General features: G+C 44.0%; 1 protein-coding gene across 7 annotated transcripts in view; it reads left to right on the top strand.

The window, feature by feature from the left end:
- LOC118367188 (nck-associated protein 5-like) overlaps nt 1-14,372 on the top strand; it is a 120,352-nt gene that overhangs the window by 46,981 nt on the left and 58,999 nt on the right. The gene's annotated exons all lie outside the window — the stretch shown is intronic.

Genomic DNA, 14,372 nt, shown 5'->3' with positions numbered 1-14,372 from the left:
CTGATATCTCAAAGTGCTGTACAGAAACCCAGCCTAAAACCCCAAACAGCAAGCAATACAGGTGTAGAAGCACGGTGGCTAGGAAAAACTCCCTAGAAAGGCCAAAACCTAGGAAGAAACCTAGAGAGGAACTAGGCTATGAGGGGTGGCCAGTCCTCTTCTGGCTCTGCCGGGTGGAGATTATAACAGCCAAGATGTTCAAATGTTCACAAATGACCAGCATGGTCAAATAATAATAATCACAGTAGTTGTCGAGGGTAACAGCAAGTCAGCACCTCAGGAGTAAATGTCAGTTGGCTTTTCATAGCAGATCATTAAGAGTATCTCTACTGCTCCTGCTGTCCATGGAGAGTTGAAAACATCAGGTCTGGGACAGGTAGCACGTCCGGTGAACAGGTCAGGGTTCCATAGCCACAGGCAGAACAGTTGAAACTGGAGCAGCAGCACTGCAAGGTGGACTGGGGACAGCAAGGAGTCATCATGCCAGGTAGTCCTGAGGCATGGTCCTAGGGCTCAGGTCCTCTGAGAGAGAGAAAGAGAGAATTAGAGAGAGCATACTTAAATTCACACATAACACCGGATAAGACAGGAGAAGTACTCCAGATATAAGAAACTGACCCTAGCCTCCCGACACATAATCTACTGCAGCATAAATACTGGAGGCGGAGACAGGAGACACTGTGATACCCAACCTCTATTGCCTTGAACAGCTTAAGCCTATGACACACGAAGCAATCTGGATGCATTTTATGTTGCTTGCAACACAGTTGCATCTGGGTTACTCAGTGTGTCACCCCCCAAAAATTGAGATATAAATCAATTCTATTTCACACAACTGACTGTACGGTAGGCAATGTCCAATCAGTGAGCGTTTGGAACTCCGACCCAGTTGTCATGTCAACACAGGTGTCAATGCTGCTGCAAACCATGACAAAGCAGACATGCCAAATGGGAAATGTATGAAAGATTTTGGACACCATGGCCAGTCAGGGTTTATGTAAATGATCGGGCATTCAATAAATGTAATTTAAAAAGATCTATCTCTGTCCAGTTTCAACAGAAATGCTCCAACATGAACTGCATTAAGCTAGCTAGTTTGGTAAAACATGGTTGGCAAATAGGCAGCATTTTGGCGAGCTAGCTAAATTGTACAGCCAGCATTTTGTCTATGTTGATGCTGTTACAATTACCAAACATTTGATAAACAAATCATTTCTGAAACCATGATGTGATGTATTACAGGGTTGCATGATGCATGCAATTTCAAATGCATCTGCAAAGTTGCTTGAGATCATGTCACTCGCAACTTTCATCTGGAACAGAAATTGCATCCAAATGATATTCTGTCATCTCAGAGTATTGCTGACCTAAAGAATTATAGGAGCTACTTTGTTAAATACCTTAATGTTCAAAGTAGATTAGCCCAACGTAGACAGACACTATTCATATATTCATCCAGTGGGGGATTCAGGACATCTACTCCCTGTGTAGTGTTGCACAGTGTTTTGACATCTACAGTATGGTGGGTTGTTCATCTCTTTGCAAAGCCATGAACAGCAGTAGGAGGCTGCACAGATCCACCAGGGAGTAAGAATCTTGGGAGATTTTCCTATTGCTATTTCATCTGAAGAAAAAAATATTACAATCGAGAGAGGAAATAATAGATACAAATAATTATATTAATCAAGTCTATTTCTAGCTATTTTCAACCAAAGAAATGTCCTCACTTGAAATTGTCATGGTTTGAACATAGCATAGAACATTTATGAAATGTATGAATCCCCTGCCAGTTCATTAAGTCTACTGTATGCTTACAAGTGCAGTAAGACTTCGTTCCACATGCCTGGCCTTTTCTATTAAGGTCAAATTGACCAACTTGCCAAGGGTGCAACTGACTGGGCTTCTTCCTGCCGGAGATCAGTGGCTGCGTGGAGTTGTATTGGTACAGATTTGATAGGGTGCAATATGTGTTACTACAGTACAAGACTCAAGTGGGATTAGACATAGCCATGGGAAATTATTTTGAGTAGGGGTGCTTTATAATAAAGCATTGCATGCATCTATGCAGACTAACAATAAAATATAACTCCTAATGTGATGAGTAGCCTAAGCATAGGACAAGATTCGCTCGGTAACACTATCACTGCAGCCTCAATTAATGTAAACTTCTTGTGACTCTCAAACCCAGAACTAATTAGCATAACGCAGCGGACATAAATCTTCCTAGAAAATCTTCCTATTCATGAAAATCACAAATGAAATATATTGAGACACAGCTTAGCCTTTTGTTAATCACACTGTCATCTCAGATGTTCAAAATATGCTTTACAGCCAATGCTAGACAAGCATTTGTGTAAGTTTATCATGGCATAATGCTATGTATGATAGGCTCTGCTAGCAGCAGGCAACATTTTCATGAAAATAAGAAAAGCAATCAAATTAAATCATTTACATTTGAAGAACTTCGGATATTTTCACTCAGGAGACTCCCAGTTAGATAGCAAATGTTCCTTTTTTCCCAAAATATTATTTTTGTAGGCGAAATAGCTCCCATTTGTTCTTCACGTTAGGCTGAGAAATCGACCAGAAAATGTGGTCACTACAACTGCAAACTTTTTTCCAAATTAGCTCCATAATATCGACAGAAACATTGCAAACGTTGTTTAGAATCAATCCTCAAGGTGTTTTTCACATATCTATTCGATAAAATATCCGTCGGGAGAATTGGTTACTCATTAGAAGCGATTGGAATAATGGCTACCTCAGTACTTTACGCAAGATTTTCTGCGGGAGCCATCATGTGACCACTTGCTCAATGTGGTCTGTTACAGCTATTCTTCTACATAAATGCGTAAAAAGACGTCACAATGCTATAGACACCTTGGGGAATACGTAGAAAGTGTAAGCTCATTCGTAGCCCATTCACAGCCATATAAGGAGTCATTGGCATGAAGCGCTTTCAAAAAATGCGGCACATCCTGATTGGATGTTTATCTGGGTTTTGCCTGTAACATCAGTTATGTTGCACTCACAGACAATATCTTTGCAGTTTTGGAAACGTCAGAGTATTTTCTATCCAAAGCTGTCAATTATATTCATACTCGAGCATCTTGACGTGACAAAATATCCCGTTTAAAACAGGAACGTTTTTTTATCCAAAAATAAAAATACTGCCCGCTAGTCGCAAAAGGTTAATGTAACACGTGGCTGTTTGCAAAAAAAACCAAGCCTTTTGCGAACAGTGAGCACATTTCTTTGTACTGCATAATTACAACAGGTGTGTGAGAGAGATAATGGGAAAAACTAGAGGGATGTTGTAACTAAATTAGTAAACAAAAGATTGTACCTAATAAAACGGAGCACAAAAAAAAACAGTTTTAGGACCATGGACAGCTATGCGAGCCACCATGGAAAAAAGCACTGACCTTGATCCAGCACCGGCGGGGCCGTGCCCTGTTGCTTGCTAGTGGGCTACGTGTTTGACATGGGCCGGAGAAGGCCTGCGAGCCGAGGGCGAGAGAATGCCATGCCCCATATTTGGTGTTGTTCTTATTTCCTTTTCGCCAAGTTTAAAATGGTAAACTAATACAAAATAGAAGGGGGAGACTATTGCGAGCACTGCTCCAGATCACTTGATGTCTACCACAAGGGGGAGAGAAGAGAAGAGGGAGAGAGGGAGAGGGACAGAGAGGAAGGAAAGAGAAAGATTCGAATCAACTTAAACTAAACTGTCTATCATACAGAAGAGCATGTGTCCGACTCCTAACCCCCACAACTGAATAGATGAGAGCATAAATCATGAGCTCACTGCTTACAAAACAGAGCTGAGAGCTCTCCATGCAGAGTCATGCAGTTGCCACCCAACTAAATCCAGAAAAGTGGACTGACTCACTTATCACTGGAACCTCGCACCGAAGCACTACTCCTAATTACTCAACAAACCACAACACAACAACTGCGTTCAAGAAAATGCACAGTTGATTCATTTCAGTAGCACCACACAATCCACAAGCTATTGCCCATGGCGCACAAGAGTAGCCAACACATTAACATTGCAATAATATGACATTTTGTAATGCAGAAAAAAACAATTAATACATCTCTGAAAAGCATTGAATAAAGAATATTAACTTATTAACCCCTTGTAGTCCAAGAGCCCCGGGCTGCGTTTCTATTAAGCTAACATATGGAATTGTTGGTCATACCAAGGATAATTTAGCTATTTGATTTTGAATTTAACTTTTGAACGCGGGAGTTGCGCATGATATCAGAATTCGCTCACTGTTCCAAAATGTGATTGTTATGCAACAGGACAGTTAACCCGAGCTGCCCTTAAACCGGAGGCATGATGCCTGCTAATTATCTGGAGGCTGTTTCAACTTGTCAATTTTACATGATTTTCTAACAACAGTTTGAAATGAGGTGAGTTCTGCCTCTTTATTAATTCACAGAAGCAACCTATTTCACTGTGGTTGAATACTTATATTTGAGGCATGCTATGCTATGCTAATGTAAAGCGAGGATTAGCTAGATGAGCTCTCTTCGATGAGAGGCCTACTGGCCCAAGAACTCCACCGGTGTTTCCTCAGGTCAAGTATGGTCATTCGGTCATCACAGAACGTGCCCAACTTTTCTCTGCTGCCTTTTCTCCAATGCCTATATCATGTCATTTCTACTGTAGCACATAGTATTTACGCATGTAGCATAATGTATTCTGTGTGTATTCCTTTAGAACCCTGGACAAGCAAGGTACCGATTTCCTAACCTTTATGGTGTTATACTCAATTGTGCTCATGTACTGTACACTGAACAAAAATGTAAACGCAACATGCAACAATTTCAAAGATTTTAATGAGTTACAGTTTATATAAGGATATCAGTCAGTTGAAATCAATTCATTAGGCCCTACAGTTAATCTAGGGATTCCACATGACTAGGAATACAGATATGCATCTGTTGGTCACAGATACACATGAAAACAGGAAGGGGAGTGGATCAGAAAACCAGTCAGTCTGGTGTGACCACCATTTGCCTCATGCAGCACGAAACATCTCCTTCGCATAGAGTTAATCAGGTTGCTTATTGTGGCCTGTGGAATGTTGTCCCACTCCTCTTCAATGCCCATGCGAAATTGCTGGACATTGGCGGGAAATGGAACATGCTGCCCTACAATTCGATCTAGAGCATCCCAAACATGCTCAATGGGTGACATGTCTGGTGCGTATGAGGGCAATGGAAAAACAGGGACATTTTCAAATTCCAGGAATCGTGTACAGATCCTTGTGACATGGGGTTGTGCATTATCATCCTGAGGCATGAGGTGATGGCGCGGATGAACGGCACGACAATGGGCCTCAGGATCTCATCACTGTATCTCTGTACATTTTTATGGATAAAATGCAATTGTGTTCGTTTTCCGTAGCTTATGCCTGCCCATACCATGCCACCATGGGACACTCTGTTCACAACGTTGACATGAGCAAAATGCTCGCCCACACAACGGCATACACGCTGTCTGCCATCTGCCCGGTACAGTTGAAACCGGGATTCATCCATGAAGAGCACACTTCTCAAATCAAATCAAATTGTTTTGTCACATACACATGGTTAGCAGATGTTAATGCGAGTATAGAGACATGCTTGTGATTCTAGTTCAGTAATATCTAACAAGTAATCTAACAATCTCCAACAACTACCTAATACACACAAATCTAAAGACAATATGAGAATATTTACATGTAAGCATATGGATGAGCGATGGCCAAGCAGCATAGGCAAGGTGCAAGAGTATAAAATACAGTATATACGTACATGTGATATGTGTAATGTAAGACATGTAAACATGATTAAAGTGGCATTATTTAGAGTGGCATTGTATAAAGTGACTAGTGATCCATTTATTAAAGTGGCCAGTCAATGTAGGCAGCAGCCTCTCTGAGTTAGTGATTGCTGTTTAGCAGTCTGATGGCCTTGAGATAGAAGCTGTTTTTCAGTCTCGGTCCCAGCTTTGATGCACCTGTACTGACCTCGCCTTTTGAATGGTAGCGGTGTGAACAGGCAGTGGCTCGGGTGGTTGATGTCCTTGATGATCTTTTTGGCCTTCCTGTGACAGGTGGTGTAGGTGTCATGGAGGGCAGGTAGTTTTCCTCCGGTAGTGCACTGTGCAGACCGTACCACCCTCTGGAGAGCCTTGCTGTTGAGGGCGGTGAAGTTGCCATACCAGGCTGTGATACAACTCAACATGATGCTCTCGATTGTGCATCTGTAAAAGTTTGTCAGGGTTTTGGATGACAAGACACATTTCTTCTGCCTCCTGAGGTTGAAGAGGCACTGTTGTGCCTACTGCACCACACTGTCTGTGTGGGTGGACCATTTCAGTTTGTCTGTGATGTGTATACCGAGGAACTTAAAACTTTACACCTTCTCCACTGCTGTCCCTTCACTTTGGATAGGGGGGTGCTCCCTCTGCTGTTTTCTGAAGTTCACGATCATCTGCTTTATTTTGTTGTTATTGAGTGAGAGGTTGTTTTCCTGACACCACACGCCGAGTGCCCTCACCTCCTCCCTGTAGGCTGTCTCGTTATTGTTGGTAATCAAGCCCACTACGTCTGCAAACTTGATCAAATAAAATCAAATGTATTTATATAGCCCTTCGCACATCAGCAGATATCTCAGCCTAAAACCCCAAACAGCAAGCAATGCAGGTGTAGAAGCACGGTGGCTAGGAAAAACTCAATAGAAACGCCAAAACCTAGGAAGAAACCTAGAGAGGAACCAGGCTATGGTGGCCAGTCCTCTTCTGGCTGTGCTGGGTGGAGATTATAACAGAACATGGCCAAGATGTTCAAGTGTTCATAAATGACCAGTGTTGTGACGTTGTATTAGTTAATGTGATGACTGTTGCTCATTGAATGATCACAAGTTTCTAATTACGTGACTAACGGAATCAAGCAATTATTAACTCATTAACCTGGGGCACCATTGGAAAAAATAGTTTTTATTGAGTTTCTATTTCCCAAATTAACTCAAAGAATATCAGAATATCGATTTTACAACAGCCGCTAATTAACCAGTTGCCTCTGACAGTCTCGTTCTGAACGTCGTGTAGCCCGTGAATCTGCACGGACCCTTGTACTGGATTTGGTTTTGAATGGCTTGTGGTAACTCAAGGGAACGTTTCGGGAAAGCGTCCGGCATTTCAATCTCTGTGTCTATCCTGTTGTCGGGAAGTTGGTATAGAGCGAGGTCGTCTATGTGAATAATCGCCCCCTCTGGTACCTTAGCAAAAACAGTCTGGTTGGGGAGGTTCAATTGGGTGATGGAGTCATGGCGTTTGTAAGTCATAGTGGCGGATGCGAACAGTGTGTTGACCAACCATCGGTTCCCTACCACCTCCACTTGTGTGGTTGGTGGCCATATCCCTGGCTGTTAGTTTGGCTCTACAGCATTCTTTGCCTGGTGATTAGCTTTAATACCACAAAGACGCTCAGTGTTATCCCTGACAAACGGTTTGCTAGGACAGAGGTAGTGAACATCTTTGGTTAGAGTACACATAAACAGGTTAGGGGTGAGATAGAAATCTGGGTTGTATATTCCTGTTAAGCTACAACTGGGGGCGTGGCAATCTTTACGTGGGTACCGTCGCGCCAAAATCCTACATTGAGAACTGTTCATCCTCCGTGATGATGGAGTATATTAATTAACAGGTTGCTGTCAGAATCAACATCATACGGAAGTTAGTGCGATTGCGTTTGACTGACAAGTAAACAGCGTACCTTCCTCTCCATCTAGGTCTGGGGAGGACGGAAGAGGCCCAATCATGGGAACAACCAGTTCAAAATCATGGAAGGAGTAATTGATCAATGTTCCTAGCTGAGTGTGCTGAGAAATGGAAATATCCGCTTGAGTCAGATTTTGTACCAGCAGGTAAGTGGATGTAGCGGTTAGTTCCAACAGCGGGTTGCCATTGATAGTTAGCCCCAAGTTGAATAGTTGCGGACAGGGTTGGAAGATCCGATGATAACCATGGACAGGGCCAAACAGGAAGGATATAACCCCACCCACTTTGCCAAAGCAGAGCCCTCACACCACTAGAGGGATATCTTCAACCACCAACTTACCATCCTGAGACAATGCTGAGTATAGCCCACAAAGATCCCGCCACGGCACAACCCAAAGGGGGGCGCCAACTCAGACAGGAAGATCACATCAGTGACTCAACCCACTCAAGTGACGCACCCCTCCAAGGGACGGCATGAAAGAGCACCAGTAAGCCAGTAACTCAGCCCCTGTAGTAGGGTTAGAGGCAGAGAATCCCAGTGGAAAGAGGGGAACCGGCCAGGCAGAGACGGCAAGGGCGGTTCGTTGCTCCAGACCCTTTCCGTTCACCTTCACACTCCTGGGCCAGACTACACTCAATCATATGACCCACTGAAGAGATGAGTCTTCAGTAAAGACTTAAAGGTCAAGACCGAGTCTGCGTCTCTCACATGGATCGGCAGACCATTCCATAAAAATAGGTAGGAGAAAGCCCTGCCTCCAGCTGTTTGCTTAGAAATTCTAGGGACAATTAGGAGGCCTGCGTCTTGTGACCGTAGCGTACGTGTAGGTAGGTACGGCAGGACAAAATCAGAGAGATAGGTAGGAGCAAGCCCCTGTAATGCTTTGTAGGTTAGCAGTAAAACCTTGAAATCAGCCCGTGTAGGGAGGCTAGCACTGGAGTAATATGGTTCTAGTCAGGATTCTAGCAGCCGTATTTAGCACTAACTGAAGTTGATTGTATGCTTTATCCGGGTAGCCAGAAAGTAGAGCATGGATTAATTTTACTGCATCATTTTTGGACGACGTTTCTGATTTTTGCAATGTTACGTAGATGGAAAAAAGCTGTCCTTGAAACAGTCTTGATATGTTAATCTAAAGAGAGATCAGGGTCCAGAGTAACGCCGAGGTCCTTCACAGTTTTATTTGAGACGACTGTACAACCATTACGATTAATTGTCAGATTCAACAGAAGATCTCTATGTTTCTTGGGACCTAGAACAAGCATCTCTGTTTTGTCCGAGTTTAAAAGTAGAACGTTTACAGCCATCCACTTCCTTATGTCTGAAACAACAGGCTTATATCAAGGGCAATTTAGGGGCTTCACCATGTTTCATTGAAATGTACAGCTGTGTGTCATCTGCATAGGAGTGAAAGTTAACATTATATTTTCAAATGACATCCCCAAGAGGAACAAAATAGTGAAAACAATAGTGGTCCTAAAACGGAACCTTGAGGAACACCGAAATTTACAGTTGATTTGTCAGAGGACAAACCATTCACAGAGACAAACTGATATTCTTCCGACAGATAAGATCTAAACCAGGCCAGAACTTGTCCGTGTAGACAGATTTGGGTTTCCAATCTCTCCAAAAGGATGTGGTGGTCGATGGTATCAAAAGCAGCACTAAGTCCTAGGAGCACGAGGACAGATGCAGAGCCTCGGTCTGATGCAATTAAAAGATAATTTACCACCTTCACAAGTGCAGTCTCAGTGCTATGATGGGGTCTAAAACCAACCTGAAGCATTTCGTATACATTGTTTTGTCTTCAGGAAGGTAGTGAGTTCCTGCGCAACAGATTTATCTAAAATCATTTTTTTTAGTTGAAGACTTGAGTTGGAGGCGTGCATGGCCACGCAGTCGTGGATGAACAGGGAGTATAGCAGGGGGCTGAGCATGCACCCTTGTGAGGCCCCTGAGGGTCAGCAAAGTGGAGATGTTGTTTCCTACCTTCACCACCTGGGGGGAATGTCAGAATGTCCAGGACCCAATTGCACAGCGTGGGGTTGAGGCCCAGGGCCTCCAGCTTGATGATGAGCTTGGAGGGTACTATGGTGTTGAATGCTGAGCTGTAGTCAATGAACAGCATTCTTTCATAGGTATTCCTTTTGTCCAGATGGGATAGATTAGCGGCAGTGTGATGGCGATTTCATCATCTGTGGACTTGTTCGGGGTGGTATGCAAACTGAAGTTGGTCTAGGTTGGCCGGTAAGGTGGAGGTGATATGATCCTTGACTAGTCTCTCAAAGCATTTCATGATGACAGAAGTGAGTGCTATGGGGCGGTAGTCATTTACTTCAGTTATCTTTGCCTTCCTGGGTACAGGAAAAATGGTAGCCATCTTGAAGCATGTGGGGACAACAGACTGGGATAGGGAGCGATTGAATATGTCCTTAAACCCACCAGCCAGCTGGTCTGCGCAAGCTCTGAGAACACGGCTAGGGATGCCATTTGGGCCCGCAGCCTTGAGAGGGTTAACACGTTAAATGTTTTACTCACGTCAGTCAAGGAGAGGGGGCGCAGTCCTTGTTCGCGGGCCGCGATGGTGGTATTTGCCTTAAATCAGGCAAAGAAGGTGTTTAGTTTGTCTGGAAGCATGACGTCGTTGTCCATGACGTGGCTGGTTAACTTTTTATTGTCTGTGATTACCTGTAGACCCTGCCACATACGTCTCGTGTCTGAGCCATTGAATTGCAACTCCACCTTGTCCCTGTACTGGCATTTTGCTTGTTGATTGCCTTGCGGAGGGAATAACTACACTGTTTATATTCGGTCATATTCCAAGACCCCTTTCCATGGTTAAATGTGGTGGATCGCGCTCTCAGTTTTGCGCCAATGCCGCCATCCATCCATTGTTTCTGGTTAGGGGAGGTTTTAATAGTCACAGTGGGTACAACATCTCCAATGCACTTCTTTATAAACGCACGTATAGGTCGATGTTGTTCTCTGAGGCTGACCGGAACATATTCCAGTCTGCGTGATCAAAACAATCCTGAAGCGTGGGCGGACCAGCGTTCAATGGTTCTCATCACTGGTACATCCTGTTAGAATTTCTGCCTACAAGACTGTCGGAGCAAGATGATGTCGTGGTCGGATTTGCCGAAGGGAGGGTGGGGGAAGGACTTTGTATGCATCGCGGAAGTTAAAGCAGCAGTGGTTGAGGGTACTGCCCATGCGCGTAGCGCAATCAATATGCTGGTACAATTTAGGTAGCCTTGTTCTCAAATGTGCTTTGTTAATAAACAACAGCTACAATCAATGCAGCCTCGGGACATTTGGTTTCCAGTTTGCATATAGTCCAGTGAAGTTCCTTGATGGCCGTCTTGGTGTTTGCTTGAGGGGGAATGTACACAGTTGTGACTATAACTACCGAGAATTCTCGGTCGGGTGAGCAGAAGGGCTTGAGTTCCTGTCTGTTGTTATGATTACACCATGAGTCGTTAATCATGAAGAATACACCCCCGCCCTTCCTCTTTCCAGAGAGGTGTTTATCTCCGTCGACGCGATGCATGGAGAAGCCCGGTGGCTGAAACGATTCCGACAACATATCTCGAGAGAGAGCCATGTTTCCGTGAAACTGTCACATTCGCTGGAATGAATATCGGACCAGGATACAGTGTATGTAGAGTTCCACATATTTATTAGAAGAAGTGAAACTCTAACAAAGACAAAATGAATAAACTACCAAACAACGAACCGTGACTGCAGAGGTGCTACATTCACTTACTCAAAACAATATCCCATAACCCACAGGTGGAAAAAATGCTACTTATGTATGATCCCCAATTAGAGACAATGATAACCAGCTGCCTCTAATTGGGAATCATGCCAAAACACCAACATAGAAAAAACTAACTAGAACCCAACATAGAAAATATAAACTAGACTAAAACCCCTAGTCACGCCCTGACCTACTCTACCATGGAAAATACAGGCTTTCTATGGTCAGGACGTGACAGTACCCCCCTCAAAGGTGCGGACTCCGACCGCAAAACCTGAAACAAAAAGGGAGGGTTGGGGGGGTCTAGTTTCGGTGGCGGCTCTGGTGCGGGGCGAAGTACCAGCTCATCCCGCGGATTCGCCAGCATCAGGGGCGGCTCTGGGGCGGGACAAAGACCCCGCTCATCCCACAGATCCTGCCATGGACCCAGGCTGAACACTGTGCCTGGACTGGATCTAAGTGCAGAAGAATACTCCTGCCTTGGAGCGGGACTGGACGCCGTGTCTGGACTGGGCATTGGCGCAGAGGAGGTCTCCTGCCATGGAGCTGGACTGGACGCCGTGTTTGGACTGGACATTGGCGCAGGGGAAGACTCCCGCCATGGAGCGGGACTGGACGCTGTGCCTGGACTGGGCACCAACGCAGAAGAAGACTCTGGCTTTGTAGTTGAACTGGACACCGTGCTCAGACTGGGCAACGGCACAGGGGAAGGCTCCGGCCATGGAGCTGGAGGTTCCGGACCGTGGACCGTCTCAGGAGGTTCCACAGTAGTGGAGAAGGTGGAAAGTTTTAACTTCCTCGGCGTACACATCATGGATAAACTGAAATGGTCCACCCACACCATCAGCGTGGTGAAGAAGGCGGAACACCCCAGCTTCAACCTCAGGAGGCTGTAGAAATTTGGCTTATCACCAAAAACATTCACAAGCTTTTACAGATGCACAATTGAGAGCATCCTGCCGGCCTGTATCACCGCCTGGTACGGCAACCGCTCCGCCCACAACCGCAAGGCTCTCCAGCGGGTAGTGAGGTCTGCCCAGCGCATCACCGGGGGTGAACTACCTGCCCTCCAGGACACCTACACCACCCGATGTCACAGGAAGGCCAAAAAGATCATCAAGGACAACAACCACCCGAGTCACTGCCTGTTCACCCAGCTATCATCCAGAAGGCGAGGTCAGTACAGGTGCATCAAAGCAGGGACCGAGAGACAGACGCTGTTATTCAATCTCAAGGCCATCAGACTGTTAATAACTTCTTGGCGCACGGATCCCTTTTCGATGGTTTTTCCGTCAACATCCGCTGAATTGCAGAGCGCCAAATTCAAATTAAATTACTAAAAATATTACATTTTCATGAAATCTCAAGTGCAATGTAGCAAAACACAGTTTAGCTTGTTGTTAATCCACCTGGTGTGTCAGATTTAAAAAAAGCTTTACAGTGAAAGCTATCCAAGTGTTTATGTTAGGACAGCTCTCTCAGCAGACAAAACATTACAAACAGCTAGCAGCAAAGTAGAATGGTCACGAAAGTCAGAAAAGCAATCAAGTGAATCGCTTACTTTTGATGATCTTCGGATGTTTGCACTCACGAGACTCCCAGTTACACAATAAATATTATTTTTATATCCAAAAACCTCCGTTTGGTTGGCGGGTTTTGTTCAGTAATCCACAGGTTCGTGCAGGTCACGACGGGCAGACGAAAATTCCAAATAGTATCCGTAAAGTTCATAGAAACATGTCAAACGTTTTTTATGATCAATCCGCAGGTTGTTTTTACAACAAATAATCGATAGTATTTCAACCGGACGGTAGCTTTTTCAATAGGAGAGAGAGAGAAAAGGTCTGCTCGAAGCTGCCTGCGCATGCAAAAATCTAAGGACACCCAGCTATCCACTGACGCGATGTGATCATTCTCGCTCATTTTACAGAATAAAAGCCTGAAACTATGTCTAAAGAGGGTTCACACCATGTGGAAGCCATAGGGAAAGGAATCTGGTTGATATCCCTTTAAATGGAGGGAAGGCATGCAATGGAACAGAGATGTTTCAGAAAAACAGCACTTCCTGGTTGAATTTCCCTCAGGTTTCCGCCTGCAATATCAGTTCTGTTGTAATTACCGACAATATTTTGACAGTTTTTGAAACTTTAGAGTGTTTTCTATCCTAATCTGGCAATTATATGCATATTCTAGCTTCTGGGTCTGAGAAATAGGCCGTTTAATTTGGGTACGTTTTTCATCCAAACATCAAAATTCTCCACCCTAGTCTCAAGAGGTTTTAAACCTCTAACATTGAGTGGCTGCTGCCAACATACTGACTCATCTCTTGCCACTTTAATAATCAAAAAATTGATGGAATAAATGTATCACTAGCCACTTTAAACAATGCCACTTTATATTGTGTTTACGTACCCTACGTTTCTCATATATATATACTGTTCTCTATACCATTTACTGCATCTTGCCTATGCCGTTCGGCCATCGCTCATTCATATATTTTTATGTACATATTCTTCATTTCTTGGTTGGCGAAGAAAAAAAAACATAGCGGCATGCACAAACTACACAGCATCAGATTACTTTTGACTTTTAGAAAGTGTTTTATTTTGATCACTGTTGAGCCCACCCATGATGTGATGAATTGTAAGTATTAATTGTTACTATTGTTACTAATTCATACTATGGTTTCTACCAGCCAAGAGTTGGCTAAATATGACCATGTTAACACACCGTTTTCTCAGTTAGTCAGTTAGTGCAAAGACTATTGTCACCTACATTTTACAATTTGAGAATTGTGTCGTGCTGTTGCTACTTCTATGAATGTCTGAACA

The sequence above is a fragment of the Oncorhynchus keta genome, chromosome 34 (assembly GCF_023373465.1).
Source record: "Oncorhynchus keta strain PuntledgeMale-10-30-2019 chromosome 34, Oket_V2, whole genome shotgun sequence".
NCBI lineage: Eukaryota > Metazoa > Chordata > Actinopteri > Salmoniformes > Salmonidae > Oncorhynchus > Oncorhynchus keta.
This window is presented reverse-complemented; position numbering and strand designations above follow the sequence as displayed.